Source organism: Lissotriton helveticus, chromosome 10 (genome assembly GCF_964261635.1).
Source record: "Lissotriton helveticus chromosome 10, aLisHel1.1, whole genome shotgun sequence".
Taxonomy (NCBI): Eukaryota; Metazoa; Chordata; class Amphibia; order Caudata; family Salamandridae; genus Lissotriton; species Lissotriton helveticus.
Genome location: NC_136071.1, coordinates 228,466,522 through 228,491,688, shown reverse-complemented (window position 1 = coordinate 228,491,688; position 25,167 = coordinate 228,466,522). Strand labels below are relative to the sequence as shown.

At 49.4% G+C, this 25,167-nt stretch overlaps 1 protein-coding gene across 1 annotated transcript in view; it reads left to right on the top strand.

The window, feature by feature from the left end:
• Positions 1-25,167, top strand: part of LOC144786188 (RNA demethylase ALKBH5-like) — a 141,813-nt gene that overhangs the window by 58,712 nt on the left and 57,934 nt on the right. The gene's annotated exons all lie outside the window — the stretch shown is intronic.

Sequence of the window (25,167 nt, the reverse complement as noted above, 5' to 3'; positions counted from 1 at the left end):
TAGTTAGTATGAGAGAAAAGGATACTCATTTGACGCCGGATGAGGAGGCTGTCGCGCCGTCGGAGTTGTGAGTGTCCATGACCAGATCCTCGGGCCCGTCTAACATTCTTTTGAGTCTCATGGGGTCCGAGAAGATGTGTGGATGGCCTTGGATGACCACTCTGTATCTCGCCGGACCAACAAAGCCATGGATTTCAGTTGTGGGCGAAGTGCCAGGAAAGCCTTCCGTACGTCTACAGTTTCCTTGCTGTAATCCTGTGATATATATATTTTGGCATTCTTCCATAGGATGTGATTATGCTTCCGTACAAAGGTAAGGATTTGCTCCACGTGCTGATAGCGTAGTGGTTTACAGACAATGGGCCTGGGGCCTTTTTGGTTTTTGGTGATCCTTCCAGGCACTCTATGCGCCCTGTCAAACTCCAAGGGCTGATGGAAGGTCATGCTGGTGGCTTGGGCGAACCATGACTCCAGAAATGGGACACAGGAGCCCAGCGACTCCTCGGATCCCTCCGGAATACCGAAAATGCGGAGGTTCCCCCTCCGGTTTCGGTCCTCCAATTCGGCCAGTTTTCTTGTGACCTGATCTGAGGCGATAGTCAGGCGTTTGAGAGCGCTGCAGGTCTTGGTTTCGGTGTCTTCCAGGTCTGCTGATTCTTGACTCCGTCTCATCCAACCTTGTGTTGGTATCACGTATGTCTTGTCTAATTGCCACCACTTCTTCTTTAGTTGATTTAGCTAGGTCTCTAACTTCGTCGAGCCTGCTTAGTATCATTTCCATTGCATCAGCGTTTTCTTTTTTACCTTTGATCGGAGAGTTTGGATTCGAGTGGTCAGATTTGAGCCTTTTCAGGTTCTTAGCTAGTTCCTTGTTGTCCGTCGCCATTGTTCCGAATCGCGTTAACCCCAGGGGCGCCGCCGCCGCCAGATCAGTGGGTAGAGTTTGATAGTTTGTCGTGCTCGCTATTGCCTCTCTTTGGGGAAGATTGATTGTGTGTTGCACCGCAGACTGATCGTGGAGCGTGACCACAGACCCCCTTTGGTGTACAGTTCCGATTTGAGCAGTTGTGATAGCTTCGTCTCATCCAACCACCACCAGCACATGTAAATGGCAGATAAAGCAGTAAAGTAGTGGGCCGCCTGGCGCTGTGATATCTGTTGCGACAAGTCCTTATCATATTAAACAGGCGCATTCCATTCTAGCAGTATTCGCAGGCATTCTTTGGCTCTCGAAGACATTTAATATGGCTGTCTTACTGTCACTCCTGCAGATGTGCAACCTTGTGAGCTCCGGACTCAGAGAAGCAGTGCGGCCATTCTGAAGCTGGTCACGTGTGGATCAAGGTGTTTTTGGATCCTTTTTGTGTGAGACCACACACGCCCGAGTTCGTTGGAGAAAGCTGACTCACATAGCATCAGACCACTCAGCTTGGTTTCCGTGCATCCTTGCTATGCGGAGACGGTGCGCTATGTCAGATCTGCGTAACCCGTGCGATAGCGATTCCCGGTTCAGAGATTAGAAGAGTCCGCCATGTTAGGAAGGGCAGTGTTAAGTATGGGCACCACGTGTGTAGGCAAATGCCTTGCCTTGCCTCAGTTGCCGATTAACAAATATGCGGAAACATAGCTGCGAATACAATGTTTTGCCGCGTTGGGTCCGCGGGCGGCGCACGGGGCACAATACCCAGGGAATGATTCCGCCGATCACAACGGGGAAAGCAGAATTGTACGTGTGCTAAGCGCCCATAATCCTGCCGGCGATATGGGGTAGATATTACTCACGGGTAGGCATAGAGGACCAGATCCGTTCCGGCGACGCCACTGGGGCTCAGCGCGCGGCTTGTGGCTAGATAGCTTGCAGCGCCGTCAGTGTGCGGCCAGGGCAGCCATTTTCACTCGTCCTTCCCGGCTCAGTATCTTCGGAGGGAACACAGCCGTAACTTCGCTTTTCAGCCTCTCTCAGACTCAATCCAACGCTCGGCAGATTCACCTCACATTCCGATTCCCAGATTTTGTGGTTTCATAGGCGTTGGAGCGGTGGGTTAAGTTCCTAAGTCGTGGTTAGACTTGCACCACGGGCGGAGGAAATCACAGCCGCCATTTCGCTCGGCGTCCAAACCACGCCCCCCGTTCTATATGTATTTCTGTCTGAAAATTCACCCTTGTTGTAACAGAAGCCTCTGAAGGGCACGTTGATTAGGCATGTGTTTGATATTCAAAAGTCAGTATGCGGAGTTGCTCCTGCTTTCTTTTTCCCCACTGAAGTGGAAATTACATACAAACTGCCAGTAGAACTAGAACGTTCTATAATAGAATACTCCCACGTTCAGACTTTTCTTAGTGAGGTCTTGCCCCTTATCAGTGTGTCATCAACCATCTCACTTAGTTTGTGTCTTTCCTACCTGTTAGGCAGGGAACATGTTATGTGTTTCCTTTGGCCCCTTTCAGCCATGCAGTGTTATTTATTTCTTTTTTATTTCCTTGTTCTCCCATGAGCAGGTAGGACCGCGTGGCATTCCACATAATTCCTAACAGGGTTTGCAGGAAAGAAACCATGGCTACTACTGATGCACATATTGTGGAGATGAGAGCGGATCCAATGTTTGGAATATGTTGAAAGTACAGTAGTCTAAATTGAATGATTGAGGGTGTTGGCTGCCAGATGTCTGAGGCAAAACAATACCACCTTTAGAGTTCATAAGGTGTAATAGATAGGTCTTTATAACAGCCACTGGAGTAGAAACTTTCATCGGAAAGTGGATTCCAGAGTGCTTTTTGGGAAATGCTGAATGTGACTGTAGTTGGGGGTGACTTGAAATGTGACAGTCTCTGTTGGTTGGGACACAAAGTTAATAGAGCACGATTTGCATTGACATTAGGCTAGAGTTGATCCAAATTGGCTTCATGTTGCTGGAAAATATCTTTTGATAAGCCCATCTTGCAGAGCTGGAAGATGCTGAAGCTCTGGACTAGAATGCTGTCTTTGAGGAATGAGACCGGGCAGTAGTTAGCAGGAGATTCACAGTGCTGTATTCTCGTGTGACTGGTTGAATGCTGAATGTGGGGGCAGCAGTTAAAGGAATGAGCTAGTTGGGATCAGAAATCCTGCTGCTGAAAACATGGTACTGGAACACCCAAGATTTCCTCTACCGTACAAACTACAGGGTAAGTGGGAAAGTATTTTTCCTACTGAAATAGAGATCTAGTAATAATGTAGACGCCAACCCAGATATCTGGAAGCGTGCTGTATAGTTAAGAACAGGGAAAGGAACTATATAGCGTTCAAAACGAGGTGGCTCCTGAGTGACGGTGATGTGGAGCTCAGGCTTTAGAAAACGGAGAAATCAAAGACAAACCAATTCAGTTACTACTAGTCTAGGTTCAAGACTTTGGACAGTGCAGCAGAGTTTCAGTGGTATGTGGTAAACCTTCACTTTGAAAGCCAGACCAGAAAGGCTGTAGAATTTGAGGGCCGCAAATCTGAGGAGGAGAGCTTAATTCAATAGATATAATAAAAGTTGTTGGGCAAAATTTCTCTCAGAAAATTGTTTAATTCAATCTTCCAAAAGTCAGATCTAAAATACTTTACCCTATCTTGAGGCATTCTTTTAGGCATTTGTCAAACAGTAGCTTTTTGCTGATACTTAATGCTAGCGAAGTCGCTGTTAGCTCAATGAAGTTCCAATATAAATATGATTACTTAATGGGAAATTTAGTCTTTAGGCCCGGTCCACCCCGCCTTCCCCTTCACTGAAATGCAGAAGAATCCGGAGCTCCAAAGTTTTGAAGTAAAAGTAATTTTATGTCTTACTTTTAGACTTAAAAGTGTAAAAATATTTCCTGAGGAGTAAACCCGGGACGTATCTTTCCAGAAAAAAGTAAACAAAAGGCTTTTCCTTACGCCACTATAGAGATCGGGCAGCAACAGTAGACCAGCACCTTCTTTATGGCGCAATGCCTCTGAGGTCATTAATCTGGGCATACCATCAGATCACTGCAGAAGAAAAAACCAGGCGGATGTGCATCCGTTAACACCTGTCTATCCGTTTATTTTAAATCGGCGGCGTAGAGGTAGTTAGTAGTCTTGATTTTCCATGATGCTTAATGTGTGGGCAGAACTGCAATAATTCTGACTTTGTATGGTGTTGGAAGTCATGGTGAGAAATTGTTTGTGGAATTGAAAACAAAATAAAATCTAAAAAGTGTTTATTGGTTAATACAGTCCGGTTATTTATATCGGACTAGAAGTGCTATAATTCTGTGTGAAATAGGTTTCATTTTGTTACAAAAGCATGTAATGGTGATGCTACAGATTAGGAGTGTGGAGAATGTAATGTTTAAGATGACTAGCCTTTCTATTTAATTCTTACTACACAATAGTCAGGGCAACTGGAATTCTGCGATGACGTGGCATCTTTCAGTTAATTATGTAGTCTCCACACCATCTGCCTCATTTGCAGATTTTAACAAAAAAATTGTTTTTAACTCAAATGGATTTAAAGTTACTTTGCAGTGAAAGGCCCTTCGAAACAGTTCAATGGCCACCTTTCTATTTCTTAATGCTGTATGTGAATGTTAAACTTGTACTAATTAGGTGAAACTTTTCCCCAAATTGTATGAAAATGTCGAAATAATGACAACCTCCTCAAAAAAGAAGCTGAATTATGCCACACATTTCACCTTTTTTGCCACATAATTTAGGGCCTTGCTTTCTGATTCCACTTTAATCCTGTGAGAAGAATTGCCATCAAACAGGAAACATATTATCAATCATTAAATATGATATAAATATCTTAACTCGATCTTGAACCCATCTTTGAAAACCGTAAATTCAGAGTCGAGTATAAGTACAAAATGGACACATCATAGGAGAACGCTTTTAGTAGTAGGCCAATGGAAGACAGAAAACTAGCAGTGTCATTTATTAAATCATTTCATGGGTTCCCTTTTCAGTGAGCTACATCGACGTAGCTGGAGCAGCCAGTGGCCTGAATTAACAACTCCGCATAATTCCAGTGCCTTGAATCTAATCCCCCCAGGATGTCTTTCATTTTGCTGAAATTGTCCATGTAGAATACAATCTTAAGAACTGACTGCCCTGATGGAATTGAAATGGCTTACTTTAGCCAATACGTAATTTTCAGGAAGGTAGCTAGCGGACCTGGACGTGTGTTGTTGATTGCGGCATTTCAAGCTTCGGGGTGCACTGCATTTCTATGTCCTTGCAAGGCCAAGGTGTAAACATATAAACCTTTTTTTTAGTATGTAAGAACTTTAAAAAAAAAAAAGAGCAGTCTGTCCCTTTTGATCAATTCACCAACACCACGTCTTGTTACCTTCTTTTCAGTCTATTTTCAGGACATGCATTGTTTCTGTGCACTATTAAACCTTGCTCTTTTGACATTTTCTCTAGAAAAAAACGAGTTATGTGTGGTTATCTTTTTGTAAGAATAATCCATTGTGACTGTCCTAGTCAGCAAAGCTACCTATCTGCAGCGACCATTTCAATTTCCATAGTCCTAATCCCTGATCAAGCTGCTAAAGGCAGAGTACCTAGATGTTATCCAGAAAGTATTTTGAAGCATAAAAATACTGTCAAGATGTTCTGCTATTTTTACACAGGTTGTTTTTCTTGAGTAATAGACTATTTCAGTTGTTAATTCAGGTCACTGACTGTTGCAGCTATGTCGATGCAGCTTCTTTAAAAAAGGAAACCATGAATGTATTACATTATTTACGCTGCTAGTTTTCTCTTTCTTGAACCGATATACTCCTGAAAGCCTTCTCCTATGATGTCTGTTTTGTACTTCTAATTGACTGTGACTTTCAGTTTTCAAAGATGGGTTCAAGATTGAATTAAGATTTGTATACCATATTTAATGATTGATATAATGCTCTTTCTTTGAGGAACTTCGGATCTGGGAAGAGGAAAAGCAGGTGCCATCAGACTGGAAGGAAGGATATCTCTTCAAGGTCCTTAAGAAAGGAGACCTAACTAACCAAAGTACAGAAGGATAACTCCTCTATGGACCCCAGGTTAAACAGAGCCATCCTTAACAGAATGAAGGAACAAGTTGACGTTCAGTTGCAAGACCAGCAAACTGGCATCCACAAATGTAGATCCTGCACAGACCCGATTGCAACACTGTCCATCATCATTGAGCATGATGGATTGGAACTCCCCCCTCACTCCAATTGATCAACTATGAGGAGGCATTCGACTATGTGGGCAGAGAGACCCTTGGGGAACTCCTCCGCCACTATAGTGTGCCAGAAACTTTTAAGAATCATCAGGAACTCTTACAAAGGAATGACCTGCAAGAGAGTCCATACCAAAGCCTTCCAAGTGAGGACCGGAGTGGGCCAGTGTTGTTTTCTCTCACCTTTTCTCTTCCTGCTGGCCATAGACTGGATCATGAAGCCATCCACAACAAGGAGAAGAAATGGGATCCAGTTGACACATTGGGCGCAGCTTGGCAACCTGGACTTTGCAGATGACCTGGTGCTACTCTCTTCTACCCATCTGCAGATGCAAGAGGAGATCAACAATGTGGCAGCCACGTCAGGACAACATGGCCTCCACATTTACAGGGCAAAAACCAAGATCCTGAAGGCTAACCTGGCCAGCACAACTACAGTCACTCTTGCAGGTGATGCACTGGAAGAGGTGGAGGCCTTCACCTAGTTGGGCAGTGTCATAGACAAGCAGGGTGGCACGTATGCCAACGTCAAATCAAGAATCGGCAAAGCAAGGGCTGCCTTCCTTCAGATAAAGAAGATCTGAAGCTCCAAGGACATAATACTGCAAACTAAGATCAGGCTTTTTAACACCAACATAAAATCGGTCCTACTATATTGGGCAGAAACTTGGAGGACAATAGGGACCACCACCAACAAAGTCCAGACCTTCATCAACACCTGCCTGAGGAAAATCCTCCAAATCCACTAGCCAAACACCATCAGCAGCATTGACCTATGGCAGCAGACTTTCCAACTCCCTGCTCATGAAGAAATTGTGGAAAGATGCTTGCACTGGGTATGTTGCACCCTCAGCAAGCCCGCATCAAACCCCACCAAGGAAGTCCTGACCTGGAACCCTAGAGGATGAAGGAAAAGAGGCAGGCAAAGAAATACCGGATGCCAAGGCCTCAACACTGACTGCAAGGAGATGGGCTACACCTGGAGGCATATTACAAAAAAAAAAGCCCAGGACAGAGATGGCTTGAGAGTCTTGGTTGTTGGCCTTTATCCCAGAAGGGGTAGTAGACATAAGTAAGTGTCTCTTTGAGGGCAGTGTTCACCAAAATTCTTTCTCACAGGATTAAACTGGCATCACATTGCAAGACACTTGAGGTGTTTATTTTTTGAGAAATAAACCCTAGTGTTACATGTTATTTATCTCCTAGAGTACCGCCTTCATAGCTCAATGGTAGGCAGTCCTGCTACTATTTTTAGATATATTTCTTTTCCAAGGTATGTTTAGATTTGATATAGGTGTGACTGAATATTGTGTGTCAATGTTATTTCACAGTGTTAGCTATCCTCTCACTCCTAGTACTAGCACAAGCTTTATTAAGAAAGGTTTGGAGAAGATGTGTACATCTGTTAAGAACCTAGTCTAGTTTATGATACTTTGACATTTTTCGAAGACAAGGTGCTGACAGTTGACTGCATGAGGGTTTGCTACCACCAAGGCCAGCGAGAAAGCTGCAATATAACCTTTGAAGTTCTCAAAGTGATCCTCGTGCACGTTGCTTGTTGGTCAGTCAAGGCCTCCACTGTCCCGATTTACTCTTGGTAGGGTTTAGGGTTGTATGGGGTTAGGTTTGGGTTGTAGGGGGAAGGATTCATTTGTTGGGATTTTTGTTTGTATGCTACTCTATCTCCTTGCTCTAGCCTACTTCTAATTCTATATACTGGTCAATGCGGATCTTCGGCTGTTGAACGCTTCTGGGCTCCATGGAACATACAATTACCTGGTTTCTTATACCATGTATTTTACACTGGAACAGTTAGGCTGCCTACATTTTTACTTTCGATTCACAGAGACACGGATGACTTTCTCTCCTTCAAATATCATTAATTACCCAACAAAAGCACATGTATGTGGCTTAACCCACCAGGCATGAACAATATTTACGGTTGTCTTCCCTAAGCTACAAAACTGACATCCTGTAAAGCGCTGAAAGATCCTGGACCACTATTCTAATTTAAGAAGACCTAATTTTCCTACAAGGGACTAGATTTGTTGTAGGCTAAGCAATCCAGGTGAGAAACTGATAGATAAATGACTTTGCTTGCACGCCTTCATTCAAAAAGAAAAATGAACGGGGGTGTGGCCAAGATCGCGACCGCGACGGACGCTTGTTCGTGAAGGCCCCGGCCCCAGTTTTGACCCACATTCTGCACTAGGAGACCCCCCCCCCCCCCCCCCGCGCACCCAACGGGGTCCCGACTCAGCGGCCGCTGTGCCTTGACCACCTGCACCGTCTGGTCTGCTGCGGCTGCCCAGCAATGCGAGCGCCAGACGCACCCCGTGCCTCTGGGATAAACTGTCCCGGAGGGCGCGAAACCATTTCGGGCTGCGGGCCGAGACTGGACTCGGCCGGGAGAGCAAGATCCGAGAGCGCTGACTCGGCGGTGCCGCTGGAGCGACTATCCCGAGACCAGAGGTGAGCGGAGGGGTGAGCGCTTCCGGTCGGGGCCGGTGTGGTCCGCCGGCGCGCAAAATCGAGGCCCAGGCTTCGGGGTCTCCCACTGGAGGCGGCGGTCTTCGCGGCCAGCGCCCAGCGGGCCCGGGAGTGGCGCGATCAGGGCCCCCCACCAGACTTTCCAGGCCTGCGCTTGCGGCCCAGCACACAGTAGCCACCCCTTCAACGGTGGGATCCTGGGGAGAGAGAGAGAGAGAGGGCGGCAGCAGCCAATGACAGCGGCCGGCCGGGACCAGGGATCCCCGAAGAACTCGAGGCCCAGGCTCACAGGCCTCCTCTCGGAAACTACTGGTGAGTGCTCGCCACGTGGTGGACCTCGGGGAGCGCTGCGACCCTCACAAGCTAGGCCTGCCTCTACAGCCGACGATCGGACACAGCCCCGGTGCTGATTCCACGAGGGTGCCTCCCTGCGGTACCGGCGTGGGCCCATGACTGCAACAGCCGCGAGGTGGCCAGGGGATAGCTGCCCGGGAGCTGTGCATTGGAGGGCACCTGGGGATTCCCGAGGAGACGGCTGGCTCAAGCCGAAGCGGCGCTCGGTGCATGTAAAGGTTAGCGGAGTGCAGTGTCCCTTCGGTAGCCGTCCCTTGACAGAACGCTTTGAGGCGCGGACCCCGGCTGGCCATGTCGTCCATGCCGCGTAGGGGTGGCCGCACAATCACGGACATGCTAACCAAGGGGGCCTCTGAAGGGGAGAAGAGCCCGTCCAGCAATGCAGCGGTCAAGGACGCCACGGGGCCGGATGACGAGAGGGCCCCCATAACTAAAGCATTGCTGGAGTCCTTATTTAATTCCTTACGTGAGGACTTCCAAACCCTGAAACAGGACATGGCGGGCGAACACCGTGAGATCCGCCGGAAGGTGGACGGGCTGGGAGAGCGGGTGGCTGCTGTCGAAGAAGCCGGCCTAGCACGGAGCGAAGAGGTGGTACACCTGCAGCAGGAAGTCCTACGCTTACAGGACCAACAGGTGGATCTACAAGCCCACGCGGAGGACCTTGAAAACCGTTCCCGGAGGAACAACATAAGAGTCTGTGGTGTACCATCTAAAGAGGAAGGGAACGACATCACCTCCTACCTCCAAGGCCTGTTCAGAGACATTCTCGGGGAAGGCGAGGACTTCATAATTTGCATCGACAGGGCGCACAGAGTGGGATTGGCGCGCAGGGCGCCCGCTCCCCCACCGGACATCCTGGCATTCCTACCTGACTTTCCATTGAAGGAGCGCATAATGAGAGAGGCCCGTCAAAAGCAACCCTTCCGATATCAGGGACACCCAGTGGCGCTCTATCAAGATCTCTCCGCCATCACCCTGCAGAAGAGGATGACCTTCGGAGTCGCCACCACGTTTCTCCGCGACAAAGGTATCCCATACTCATGGGGCCACCCATTTAGATTGGTTTTTAAGTGGAATGGGTTCTTGCAGCAGCTTCGGTCCTTAAGAGACACATGTACCTTGCTAGGGATTGACGGGCCTGAGGACGCAGCCGAGAGCGACGACACTGGAGGCCCCTCGCAGGGGAGGTCCCCACGGGCCTCCGAGCATGGCTGGCAGCGTGTGTGACGACGAAAGTCTTCCAGGGTGCCACTCAAACCGGACCCGGCCACGATGGCGCAGGAACAAGCGGCGGCCATACAAGAGGTGTCCAAAGATACGGCTACAACTGACTAACACACTTCCTTACTCAAATGTAGGGGGGGGGGAATTCTCCTCTCTTAAGCCTTACTGCCTTGCGGGTCTGCTTAGGGCTGGGAGGGAGCCATCTGTGTTGCCAGAGCCACGTTTCCCTCTATTGACTCACTCCATGGGCCTGACAAAGGCTGTGACTGGTCCTGGACTATTTTGAACGATTGGAACTTCTCAGTTGGGGGGGTATGGGGTGGCTTCAATTGGAGACTGGGGGCTTGGGGGCTCGGGAGGGAATGGGGGGCTCGGGGGGAGGGAAGGGAAGGTCTGTTGGGACTGGGACTGGGATGGGGTTGGGGTCCGGGGAGGGACTGCGGGTGGGAACCAGTGTGCCGGGGGGTTTTGCAGAGCTGGGCTGCTCACTACATTTCCATCTAACACGGAGGCGTGATTGCACCCGCGTGCACTCCTTCCGCCTGACTTGCTATGATAGATTCCAGTTTGAAGGTATTGACCCTTAATGTGAAGGGTTTGAACAATCCTGTTAAGCGGAGGGCTGTGATTTCATACCTGGAAAACTCCGGGGCCGAGATTTGTTTACTGCAAGAGACTCGCCTTCTACCTAAAGATTGGCACAGAATGCGCTCCCGTGCCTTCCCCAAGCAGTTCTTTTCTTCTCTCCCAGTGAAGAGGGCAGGGTTGGCTATTCTGGTGTCCAGGCGCTTCCAGGGAAAGGTGGGGGACAAGGCAGGGGAGGTCAAAGGTAGGCTTTTAGCTTACATCTTTCTAATAGGGGACCAGCACTTGACGATCGGTTCCCTCTACACCCCAAACACAGGACAGGAGGCCTTTTTAAAGGGTGCCGTTTCAGAATCGCTTTAATCCTCTAATTCCCTCTTGCTCATAGGGGGGACCTCAATCTAGTAATGGACACAAACATGGACAGGTCAGGACATCGTTATGGGGAAACAGGCGCTATTGCAGCAGCCGGTAAGGAATGGCTGCAAGAGAGAGGTCTGGTAGATCTCTGGAGGGCCAAGCATCCCAGCACAACACAATTCACTTTTTATTCCCACGTACACAGCACCTACGCCAGGTTGGATCACTACCTGGGTTCCTCCGAGCTGCTCGCGACCCTTAGTGACGTTTGCATTGTGCCAGCGGCCCTCTCCGATCACGACGCGGTTGAGCTGACCCTCAAGGTCCCCAAATCCATCCGCCCCCCTGGGTCGTGGCGGTTGCACGAAACCCTCCTACAGCGGCCGGACGTTGCTAAGCAACTTCACAAGTGCATTACTGAGTATTTGGCCATTAATGATACTTCGTAGACATCGGTTTCGGCCCTGTGGGGAGCCCTGAAATCGGTGGCCCGAGGTGAACTTATCACAATAGCAGCGGCGGAGGCCAAGGTACGCAAGGCAAAGAGGGACGACCTCACCGCTCAGGTCTCTGAATTGGAGAGGGTTCATGGCCGCACCGGCGCCCCGCGGGTCTGGAGACAACTGAAAGCAGCCAGGGCCCAGTTAGCCAGCCTAGATACAGACAGGGCGGAATTTGCCTCTCTTCGCCTCCGTCATACCTAATACGTCGGGGGTAACAAAACTGGCCGCTTACTTGCTAGCGCCCTGAAGGCTAAAGCCCAACGCTCAAAAGTCTCCAGCCTCACAGATGACTCGGGAGTAGACATCACTGGGGAGACCCAGGTTGCAGAGGCGTTTCAGACTTTCTATGCCCCTTTATATAGGGCCGACACTATCACCCGAAGACGTTGATGCCTATTTGCAGTCGGCAGAGATCACCGCGCTGTCTCAGGCGAACGCGGATGCCCTGGACGCCCCCATCCGCCTGGATGAGGTGCTGGCTGCTATATCCCGCCTTCGCCCTCTCAAATCCCCGGGCCCGGACGGCTTCTCGGACGGTTTTTACAAGACCTTCAGCCAGTTATTGGCTACTGTTCTCACCCGGCTCTCCAACTCCTTTGAAGGCCCAAGCTCCATCCCCCTCGGATATGCTGGCGGCCGAAATAGTGGTGCTGCCTAAACCGGGTAAGAAACCCACGCACTGCTCTGCGTGCCGTCCTGTCTCCTTGCTCAACCTGGACCTGAAACTCTTTACGGGGGTATTGGCTGCGCGTCTTGGTCCGTGTCTGCCTGGGATCTTAGAGCCCGACCAGTCGGGCTTTGTTCCAAATCGCCAATGCAGCGATAACACCAAACTGATACTCCATTTGGACGACAAGGCCCACTTCCAAAACATGGATTCTGCGCTGCTGGCCATTGACGCTGAATAAGCGGTTGACCGAGTCGACTGGACCTATTTACGACGAGTCTTGGCGCGCTTTCGGCTGGGGGACCGATTTCAGTCCTGGATCGCGAGCTGTTACCACTGTCCTCAGGCTCTGGTCCGCCTGGGTGGCCTCCGATCGAGCCCTTTTGAGATCCAGAGCGGTACGAGACAGGAGTGCCCCCTCTCGCCTCTCCTGTTTGCTTTATACGTGGAGCCCCTTGCGCAAAAGATCTGTGATAACCCTGATATCCACGGCATCACCTTCGGCCGAGAACCTCATGCGATCGGCCTTTACGCCGACGACATCATAGCCGCTCTCGACCGCCCGGACTGCTCTATCCCCGCCTTTCTGGGGGAACTGGAGTCCTTTGGAGCTGTCTCCGGCTTCAAAATCAACAGGGGGAAATCCCTGATACTGCCACTGGGCAAAAATGCCCACCCACGAATGAACGCCCCCGCATACGGGGGAGGCTTGCAGTCGACCACACAACTCCCATACCTGGGTGTTACTCTCACCTCCTCTACAGAGTCGACTGTGGCTCTCAACTACGCGACCCTCACCTCCCGGATCCGGACCGACCTTATGCGCTGGTCCAAGCAACCCCTTTCCCTGCTGGGGCGCGTCGCGGCAGTGAAGATGTCGGCTCTACCAAAAATTCTGTACATTTTTCAGACCCTCCCGGTACTACCTCCGACTGGCGTCATTGCGAACCTACAAGCCGCTCTCCACCATTTCATCTGAGAGGGAAAGCGGTCACGCTTACACAAACGGCTAGCATACCGGAGCGCGGATGAGAGGGGTCTTGGGGTCCCCAACCTTCTGCAATACTTCCAGGCCTCCCAACTCCGCTATCTGGTGGAATGGTATAGGCCGGAATCCGAGAAGCTGTGGCTATTTCAAGACAGGGTGATGGCCCAGACACCCCTTTGGAAAGTTCCGTTCCTCCTCCGGCAGCACAGGCCGCGATACCTCTTGAGGTCACCCATCACTCGCACCATCATGCAGGTTTGGGATGCGGTCGCCGTCAAAAGAGGGTTGACGACCTTCCCCTCCCCACTCACCCACATTTTGGACAACCCAGAGTTCCCGCCGGGCACTGACCCTCGCGCCTTCTCGCAATGGCGCGGCACCAGTTGCCGCTCCGCCGGCCACCTTTTTGATTTGCAGGCCTTTTTCTCCCCCTCTCGGATATAGCACAGGGCTACGACGTAGTCTCCCCCCACCTTTTCCAATATTTTCAAATTCGGTATTGGCTCATGCACCCGGACTACGCCCCCCCCCCCCTAGTTGGTAGACGTATGATGGACTTCGAGAAGTGGCTGGTGACAAAAGACTCAGATAGGCATCTTATTTCGGACCTCTACAAAATGCTCACACCCCCCGCCATGCCGGGCAAAACAGCGGGTCAGAAGCGCTGGGAGGCGGAGCTGGGGAGGGCCCTGGCGTCCAGAGAATGGAGTTACATATACTACAGAGCCTCTCACACCACACGCAACACCGCAGGTAGGGAAGCAGCAGTGAAACTGGCCATGTACTGGCATCTCACTCCGGTCCGGCTCAATAGGGGAAACCCAACCCGTAGCGCGTTGTGCTGGAGGGGATGCGGGGAACGGGGTACCTTGACTTATCTCCTCTGGGACTGCTGTGAAGTCCAAGACTATTGGAAGGCGATCCTGGATGACATGGACTCTACCTTTGATACTGAAATCCCGAGATTTCCAGCTTACACCATCCTGGGCCTACCTAACGCACTCACTTTTCCCCTGAAATCTCCCCGGGGTCGTCAAATGGGGATTGCCATGCAGGCTGCAACATAACATGTTCTGTCACTCTGGGGTTCGACCACCAGGCCTACTCACACAGGATGGCTGCATAAACTCTGGTTTACCGTAGGGATGGAACGTATTCAGGCCACACTTACACATACCACGGCTGCGTTTCAGAAGGTCTGGTCACCGCTGCTCTCCCTCCTGTCCAAGGAGTTTAATGAGATCACATGCCCCAGATACCTCCGCTTACTGCGACTTACAGAGGCTACACATGACCCTCCGTGATCCCATAGGTAATTGCAGTACTCAATATGTGAATGCTTCCGTGATTGTTTCACTAGTACGCCACACTGGTTGGGGTGGTAGGGGTGGGGGGGAGTTAGGGGTAGGGGTGGGTTCCTGGTTTCTGTTACTACAGTTTTGTTCTCTCACTACACCTACCATTTGCAGCCTTGGCACTAGACCTCCGATTTGGCATATGTACCTAACCCACTGTTCGAATTACAGAGAAGACGTGCCTGTCGGTCTCGTTTGCCTTCTATGCCTGCCGCCTTTCTTTTGTACTGTGATGCCTGTTTCTGCTCTTAAAAATCAATAAAACACATTTGAAATTAAAAAGAAAAATGAACTAATGACACTGATCTCCGATAGAGGAATACTTATGTCAGAAAGTGATTCTGAAGGCAGATGGATCCTTATGAGACTCCGAAAGGATGGTTTCAAGCTTTAGGCCCCATCGCAGATAAACCGGATTTTTGGTATAATTAAACAAAACACATTCTGTACTTCCCAGGGATATAAGAATTATCACGAGAAAGGACTTTATTTTACTGTGGGTGGGACCATGAATGGAATCTTGCCTTGTAATTTTACACCCAACATATCCCACAAATAAGTGACTAATCTCTGTATCTCATTTGATCTGAAGGATATGAGACTTCACAACTCAACCAGGAAAGCCCCCACCATTTATTCTCTGGAATTGACAATATTCTGGTGGCTATAGCGCACATTATGAACACCTCTGCTCCCACAATTACACCTATATTAACTTCAGGCCATGTGTACATCTGAATAACGTATAGCTTTAAAAGCACAATGAAACTAAATTAGTGGCAGATGAACATACGCCTTAAAATCCTTCGGATTTCGCCCATCGTTAACTAAAGGTGTGATTTTAGATTTTTGGCTGGCAGGTTGAGAGGCGCATACAAAGATTGGTCTCTTTCAAGTACAGTCAATTAAAGGAAATATGTAGAATATTTTGAACCAGGAATTTGTAGGACCTTAGTTGAGTCTGCTTAGGATAGGTGCCTTTACTTGTTAGAATTTTGTTGTGCCTTACATACTTCCCGTCGTGTAGATTAAGATTGCTGCTGTTACCCAATTAATCTGACATTGTATGCGACAAACGCCGAGTATACGAGGTAAGTGGAACACCTCTTTGAAAATCTGATGTCAAGCTTGAGAATTGTCAAAATTAACCTTGAGATGAAAAAATGTTTGTGGAAAGGTCCAATTTGAAGGTGGAATGAGTAAGCTGTCCCTTGATTTAAATTTCACAAGTGGCATTTTTTAAAAAAAATCTCTTTATTGAACAAAAGAAGCAATCCACATGTGTACAATGATCAATGAAACAGGACCCAAGTAGGTCCCTCCAGTAACAGTTATCAGTAAACCAGAAGTCGTACACAAGGCAATGGCGAATAAGTATGACATAGTACACATTTTCAATATGCTGGCAAGGAAATCTTAAGTGTGGCATACGAAGGAAAAAAAAAAGTCTCTGAAAGAACTTAGAATCAAACAATAAATCATACCTGTGAGTACATAAGAACCAAGGGGTAGACCAAAGCACAAAATGTACATAAATATGTGGACATTGAGCAAGCGGTGGCAATCCGCAAGGCTAACGGCAGCAGCATAAGCCGTAGCAAGCCACGGTGCAAGTGGAAGTCATCTTCAAACGCACAGTGATCATTAATCAAATCCATACATACATAACTTAGGCTGGGTCCGAGAGGCGCCCCAAAGCCTAGTCGAAGCTGCGCCAAGTCTCGGGCACCAGGGAGCAGCAAGGGAGGCGGGCACAGCGGCCCGAAACTAAGCATCCTAGCCCACACCCTCCGGTACAATGGAGGTAGTCGAACGAGCCTGTGTCTCCTGTGTAAGTTTCGCAACATATGAACGGTATGGTCCCCAAATGTCCAGTGGCCGGGATGTAGAGGGAAGTTGTCCAGAGTATTCAACACTGTTAACATTGCAATAAGCCAGGCTGCGGAGCCAAGCATGTACAGTGGGGGGACGCCTAGCACACCAGTGTAGCGCTATCTCCCGCTTGGCTAGTAAGAAACAAATGGCTGCCAACCTACGGAGTGGGCTACGAAAGTTAACCACGTAGCCAAGGAGCGCTATTTCCGGAGTAGGCACCAATGGGAGGCCCAGAATGTCCCCCAGGATCTTATGGACCTGAAGCCAATAGTTTTGTAAAAGGGGGCAAGTCCAGGAAAGGTGGGCAAAGTCAGCCTGTGGGGCATTGCATTTGGGGCAGGAGTCTGGCCTATTCGCATCAATTTTGTGAGCTAGAGCCGGAGTGTCGTACATCCGCCTCAGGAACTTGAAGTGTATAAGCGTGTGCCTGCTATTTATGGACACTTCCCTGGTGGCAGTGCAACACGCCACCCATTGGTCATCAGTAATCTGGGTGCCGAGGTCGCCCTCCCACGCGGCTCTCACCGCATCATCCGATATGGGAAGCAAGGCCAGGCAGAGTCTGTAGAGCTTCGAGACCACATGCGATCCCGTCTGAGATTGGATTATGTATGTGAGCACGGCAACGTCCTCAGGGGGAAGCGGGAATGTGTGAAACTCAGCGCGCAGCATGGACCTAACCCTAGTCAAAGTAAAAGAGTCCATGAAAGTTCGGTCTTGAAACCTCTGATCCTCAGTTATGGAGAAAGCGTGGCCATCTGGGAAAAGATCCCCAACCGTGGACAGTTGGAACTTGGATAGGGTGCGGCGCACCACCGGGTCGCCAGTGACGGGGAGCCAGTGAGGGTTAGGTAACGGAAGAGCAGGAGAATACAGCTGATCAATGCGCATCAGTCGTCTCAGCTTCTCCCAGGCCCAGCATGTGGTGGAGAGAGTTTGTATATCCTGAGGATCCCTGGGAATCCCTCGGGGAAGCAGGGACTGAAGGGCCACTGGAAGTGCCATATCGGCCTCTGGCCGCAGATGGAGAATTCTGGCGTCCGGGTGAAACCAGGAATGGGCATACGAGCATTGCGCAACTAGATAATAAAGAAAAAAAATCAGGTACTCCGAATCCGCCGCGCTCATAAGGAAGCGTCAGCGTACGCCAAGCTACTCGGGGGTTCCTACCACCCCACACCAAGCGCAGTAAGGCAGAGCGAAGTTGGGTAAAAAAGACCTTCGTGAGTGTGATAGGGATATTGTTGAATAAATACAAAAACCGGGGGAGTACAATCATTTTAAGAATGGCAATCCGACCAGCCATTGACAATGGAAGACGGAGCCAACGCTCCGTATTGTCCTCCAGGAAGTCAAGTGCACGGCCGTAGTTCAAGCGAACAATGGACACTGTGTCTAAATGGACATGGATTCCCAGGTATTTCACAGAATCCGTGTTCCACTCAAGAGGATAGGTACACGACCACTTTGAGGTGGCTGGGGTAAGCGGAAAAATCGCAGACTTGTGCCAGTTGACACGAAGACCCGAAAATCCACCAAAGCGGGTAATTTCCAGCAGTAAAGGCTCCAGATTCATGTGAGGATTACGGACATATAATATCGTGTCATCCGCATACAGGGAGACAAGAAGAGGGCCAGTGCGAAACTGGAGTCCTCGGTGGAGGTGTTTCTCCTGAAAATGGCGCACCAGAGGGTCCATAGCCAGAATGAACAGCAAGGGGGATAGTGGGCATCCCTGACGGGTGCCCCGGGAAAGAGAGAAGGTTGCGGTGATGGTGCTGTTTAAACGGATCCGGGCGGTCGGCGCTGTGTATAGCAGCTCGACCGTCGCCACAAACAGTTCTGGCATGCCCATGCGACGCATGACGGATAGGAAGAAGGGCCATTCTAATGTGCCGAACGCTTTTTCGGCGTCTAAGAACACCGCTGCAGCTGGAGTGGCCGGGTCAATTCTGTGCAGAACCGAGAACAGTGTGCGTAATGTTAGGGAGGTGGACCTGTATGGAACAAAACCGGATTGGGCAGGGGAAATAATGGATCCCATCAATAGGGACAGACGGATCGCCAGGACTTTAGCCAAAATCTTGTAGTCTTAAGTTCAATAAGGATAAGGGTCTATAGGCGCTGCAGAAGGAGGGATCGCGGTCGGGCTTGGGAAGAAGAACAATCACCTCTTCCCTGAGTGTGGGAGGGAGAACGCCAGATTCAAGGGCCTCAGCATAGACCTCCACTAGTCTCGGCACCAACTCCTCCTTATATTCCTTATAAAAATCCGCCGAGTAGCTGCCGAGACCCGGGGCCGACGAGCTCCGCAGTGAATCAATGGCCTCAACTATGCTGTCAGGGGTTATGGGCATGGCCAAAAAGTCCTGCATGTATTTTTCGAGATACACCATGGCGATCTCGTTTATATAGGGGCCGGGGTCGCGCTGATCGCCCGCTAATGAGGAAGTGTAGAGAGTTTTGTAGTAGTGCAAGAAAGTGTCGCAGATAGCAGGGGTGGAGTAGTGTTGTGTGCCATGCGCGTCCACTATCTCAGAGATGTAGGCCGCCTGGTGGGGCGGACGAAGCATCTGCGCGAGTAGTCTGCCCGGTCTCTCTCCCTCACCATACTGACGCGCCGTGTAGTGTTTACCCAAAAAGTGCAGCTCCCTGTCAGCAGCGTCCCTAAACTCCAGCAAAGTCAGTCGTCTGGCCTCTTGTGCGTGCAATGGAGAAGCAATAAGGTCCTTATCTATTGTAGAAAGCTCACCCTCAATGCGGGACAGTGTAGAGCGTATCTCCCGCAGAGCCCCTACATGTTTAGCAATGCATGTCCCGCGAATGGTGGCCTTGAAACCCTCCCAGAGTGTAGCCCAGGAGCTCACAGTGCCCGTGTTGATGTCAAAGTACTCGTCAATGGCTCCGCGGATCTCCTCTATAAAGACTGGGTCCTGCAGTGCCTTGCCCGGAAACCGCCACTGACGTTCATAGCCACCCAGTCGAGGAATCAGCAGAGCCAAAGTAACAGGAGAATGGTCGGACAGCGTTCGCGGCAGAGTGGAGAGGCCCTCCACCCATCCAGCGACACCAGGGGAGAGGAGCCAGTAGTCAATCCTAGTGCTAGTGTTGTGGAAACCAGAATGATGAGTATACTCAGGGATGTCAGGGTGCAGTCTAGCTTCAATGTCTATTAGGGAAAAGTGTGTACAAATCTCTGCGAGGACTGATCTGGCCTGCGGCTTGCAGTCTGGGGAAGGGGAGGTGCTGTCCCTGTCCGGGGTCATGAGCAAGTTAAAATCGCCCCCCCATCACTAACAGGTCTATGTCCGAGTGAAGCAGCAGCAGCTGTAGGTCATGGAAAAAGGCGGGGGAGTACACGTTGGGGCCATATACCCCAACCAGTGTAAGCTTGTACCCAAACCGCACACCAGAAACTAGCACATAGCGACCCTCTGCATCTGTCGCACTGCCAGTAAACACAAAGGGAACGCGCTTGTGCACAAAGATAGCAACCCCTCTGGAATAACTGCTGTAATTCGAGAATATTCTATGGTTGCCCCAACCCTGAGCCATCGAGGAGGAGTCTGTCTTCGCTAAATGTGTTTCCTGCAAAAAAAGCACATCCACCTTGTAGCGTGCCGCGTAGTTCAATACCTGTTTGCTCTTGCGCGTGTTGTTCAGGCCACGGACATTCCATGACATAAGCGTGAGTCTAGTCGGGCCAGACTGCAAACCTACCCCAGCCATAACGCTGCATCAGAAGAAAAGGCAGCCCATCTTGTCGTAAACAGTCTACTTCCAGTAGTTCCAGCAATACTCACGTTTAAAAAAAAAAAAAAAAGAGCAGAAAACACAATCCCCACCCGCCACCCAGCCTCCCACTGTCCCCAGAGAGGCAAATCCCAAACAAGCTCTGATACGAAATACAAAACTGAACAGTCATTAGCAATGACCTCAAACGATAAGGTAGAACATAGACCAAAACCCCAAAGAAGGAAAACATTAAGGCATACGCCATAGGGGGCGGCAACACCACTCCATGCGGGCGCACTAATCGAGGCGACCAGAATCAGAAGCACAATTGAACAATAGTCAAAAGGATAGTAGACCATGACCGTCCAATAGGACACCAGGCAGGGTGTAGCAATGGGTCAGTGAAGATCGAACAGCAGAGATCGTTCATCCCTTGCCAGTCTCAGCATAGAGGTCTGCACTGGATTGCGAATCAGTCCGGGCCGGGGAGTGCGTCGCGGAGCCAGAAGCCGATGGTGAGCCCTGCCTCTTGTAGCCTTGGCAGAACTCCTGGGCCTCCGCGGGGGTGTCAAAGATGCGGAATCTCCCGTTCACCTCAACCTTCAAGCGAGCCGGGTACAACATGCCGTATTTTAAGCCAGGATTGTGTAGAGTTGCTTTGACCCCGGTATACTGGCGGCGGGCCTCCTGGACCAGAAGCGTAAAATCCGGGAAGAAGGATAGGACGCTACCCTGCCAGCGTACCTCGCCAGCCTCACGGGCAGCGCGAAGTGCGGCGTCCCGGTCCCGGAAATTCATGATTCTGGCGATTATGGGTCACGGAGGCTGACCAGAGCGAGGTTTAGGGCCTAAAGACCGATGAGCACGCTCGACCACAAAGCCAGTCGTGAAGGTGTCCCTGCCGAACAGTTCTATGAGGAGGTGCTCAACAAAAGTATCAAAACGACCCGTCGCTGTCGTCTCCGCCACACCAAGAATTCGCAGGTTATTTCGTCGACCACGTGCCTCCAAGTCCTCGTTCTTCATGGCCACATCCTTGAGAATTTTTTCTACCCTTTCCAGACGTTTAAGCATTTTAGCGGCACTGTCCTCCCCGTCAGAAATCCTGGATTCCGCCAAGTCAAGTCTCCTGTCATGGGCCTGCACTGTGGTGCCCATGTCCGCAATTTTCTTTTCAAGGCCGTCAAAGCGGGTGTCTAGCGCCTTGAAGCCCGCGCGCATCTCGTTCATCATGGTAGCAACCATGGCGGCGGTGTCACCATGCCCGCAGACCCAGAGGCCCCAGTGGCTGAGCCGGGCGGAGGGTCCGTGGCGAGAAGAGATGTCTTGTCAAAGCTCAATTTATGCTGGTTCGGGTCCCTCTTCCCCATGTTCAGGGCAGCAAGTGCGGCTTTGGCGCCCAAACGAGTGCAGGGAGATTTAGACGGCTCAGAAGGATGCGCCAGGGCAGAGCCAGACCACAGCGCGCGGCGTTAAACCGGGGGGGTGCAGCACTCAAGCGGTAGCGTGGTGAATCAGTGTCCCCCCCCCCCCCCCGGTCGTCGGACGCAGCAAAGAGCAGGATCCTTCTTCCTCAAGCTCCGCCGCGCTGGGATGGTGACTGTGGTCAGCACTGTAGGAAAGTGCACCCCTCCTGATGGCAGAGTAGGAGGGCAGGTGGGTGCTGCGGGCTACCACGCACGTGTGCTCGGCGGGGCTGCCTTTGAGGAGAGGAGGCGCAGCGCGGCGATCCAGCCGCCACCACCCCCAGCCGGGCAGACCGCCCAGCTCCCCACCCAGTCCCACGGCAGGCCCGGAAATCGAGGCTCCGGAGCGCGGCCAGGCCAAGGCTCCGGAGCGCGGCCAGGCCAAACCGCCGCAACCGCACCCCAGAGACCGCCCCCCCCCCCCCCCCCCCCCCCCCCCCCCCGAGCCTGCGAGGGATAAGCGGCAAGCGTGTGCGTCCCGACCGCTCCCACCTGTCTCTCCGGCGCAGTTAGGGAAGATGGCGGCAAGGCCCGAACGGCCCGGATTCCCCTCCGCCTGCAGCACCGCGGCGATCCTTCCCCGCAGCCACCGGGTCTGCCCAGCTGGTCAGGGCAGCATCCGCATTCGGAGCGACAGCAGCGTGGGGTCAGGAGACCGCGGATCACATTGGTAAGGTCGCCTTAGGCCGCCCGCACGGAGGAGTTTCACTCCGAAGCGGCCATCACGCTCGCCTCCGTGGCCACGCCCCACAAGTGGCAATTTTTTTCGGCAGTCTCTAGCAAATACTGATGCCTTGGGAAGTATTTAGGTGTGGTTTGTCCTCCTTTTTTTGTGGATGGTAAGCCAGTAAAACTTTCTGTGAGGTAAGATGGCAACATCTTCAGATGGAAGTTGCATATGAATTGCCACGGTGTCAGATTGAGGCCCTTCTGGACAACTGTCTATTGCTTGTCAAATTGTGATTTTGGGGCACTTAATTTAGTGGATAAAAGATATTTCCAGAGGTGTTTGTGTCCTGGCTCCTTCCATTCTCTTGCCTTTTTAATTCCAGGATGCCGTATTCCTCATGATCGTCATCATCTGGCTGTCCTTTATAAATTGATGTTAACTTTTCGCATAAGTACAATTATGTCCTATTTGAGAGGATTCAGTTGCAGTTTTCAATTCAGGATCCTATATCACTGATAATTTCCTTTGCCAACATATTAATAAGTATAGATTCACATAACCAATATACTAGAAGTTCTATGAAACACTTAAATACAATATTCCAAGCACCCCCCCCCCCACACACACACACACATAAGATCAGCTCAAGGAAGGCAACATGCCTAAAAGATTGCTTCATTTGTAATATCAGAGTCCTCGCCTTCACTTCCTCTCGATTATAAAATATAATTGATTTCAGTGGTTGGGGTATTGTAATACTTACTTCCCTGTCTGTCATCCCATTCAAAATTGTCTGGTACAAATCATTTTAAAAAAATGTTATTCTATGGCAGTACTGGAGCTTCCTGCCCTATTTGGCCCACCTTGGCTTTCTTTATACTTTACGATCTATTTTGAAATTTCTGATGAATTGAGGAGGTACTGGTTTTCATATGGTAAGTCCCCTCCTGTAATGGTGCAGACTATCTACAAATGGTGGATGGAAATGCTTAAATTAATGACTTTACTATTGCTATATTTGGATCACCATTCACTGTTAGTCAATAAAAGAAAATGTTGCTAGCCTATTGGCTGTTAGGCGCAATGGAATAATAGAATGTGTGTTGCCCAATGGTACAACTTACAGAACAGACAAACTGAAGGTCAGCATCCTAATTTGATTTATAAGAGCAGAGAAAGTGATCGTTTTGTGACTTTTTAAGCAGGCATGAAGTTTGGACTAGGTTTTTTTGCACCCTCAGCTTTGCTGTTGGTGAATTGGAGGGAATTAAGTAGAATGTTTTTGTTACTTTCCAGTTGCAAATCCTTAAGTTGTTCATTATACAAAATGTTTTGTTTGGATGATAATGCTGTTGTGAATTGTGCCTAATTCTGTAATGCTGTTCGCTAGCATGACCTAGGTTCTAGCTTCCAAATTGTAATATATCAGAGAGAATAGATGCTACATCACTTGTATTGCAGCAAATTTTTATTCAACAGTTTCACTAATTTAGCCATTCAACTACTGACAAAAAATAAGTTCATATTTTAATAGTTGAACTGGGAAGTTGTAAAGTCACCTAGGATCTTGGAGTAATCTGATCATGTTGCCATTCTTCGTATAAACGAACCTTCTGATTTCAGTGCCAGACTTTCATATTGAGAAAAACATAGATCTTGAAACATTAAAAAAAAACTGTAAAGTATTTACATATGTCACAGGTGTAAAACTGGGTACACATTTAAATGTAACCCGTCGGACCAAAAAAGTAATTCCTGACATGGTAAAGGCAAATTCGCATTCTCCGCAGTTTATTTCAGTTGGAGAGGAGCATGAGTAAGCGTTTCTAGTGAACTAGTGCCATCTGTTAGCCTGATGTTTAGACTTGTCTAGTGCTATTCTAGACTAACTTCTCTTTCAGAGCTGACCACGGATGCATCAGTACAGAAATAGTATTTAAGGCAATCTATTAAACGAGAACATCCTGTTCATGACTTCTATGAAGTAACTACACAGCTCATAAAGTTTAAACTGTTATTTTAGATATGATTCCCTTTTTGGGGTTAATCTACGTCTTGGACACGTTAGTCACATAGGCAGAACCAAATTTAAAACCGAAAGGTAAAGATTGGGAAATTAGAAGTGTGTGCTTCTCTTGGCTGAAACCCCAAGTAAATAAACTTGAGATGTTACTAAGAAAACTGACCATTTGAACTGTTGACATAAATAGGATTGATTGTGACTATAAAGGCGCATTCCCATTGGGCATGTTCTGTTTAAAATATTCTATTCTACCAGTCTGTGAAAGCTATAAGGTAAAATGGGCCTACCCTGCTCCCATAAGTTCTTTACTGTGGTATGGTTGAGTAAAATCCAGCATGGTATTTGTCTTTTAACAACTAACACTATCCATAATTAAATTGAATATCCATTGATACTTCATTAAATACTGTTTATTGTCCGATTCCTTCCATTCTAAAAACTTTATTTTAAATTGTTTTGAAATTAATTTGTGCAGTTTGAGGTTTTTTTTTAAGGTGTCTGGTCATTAAAACACGCGTCTATCCCATTGTGATTCAACTAAATTGCCTTTGCAGAATAAAAACTACTGTCATTTGTTCAAACTGTATATAAAAACAGTATTATCCCAAAATATCACTGCAAAAGAACTGCTGGCTCATTTCTAGAAGTATCCCCAAGTTTAAAACCAAC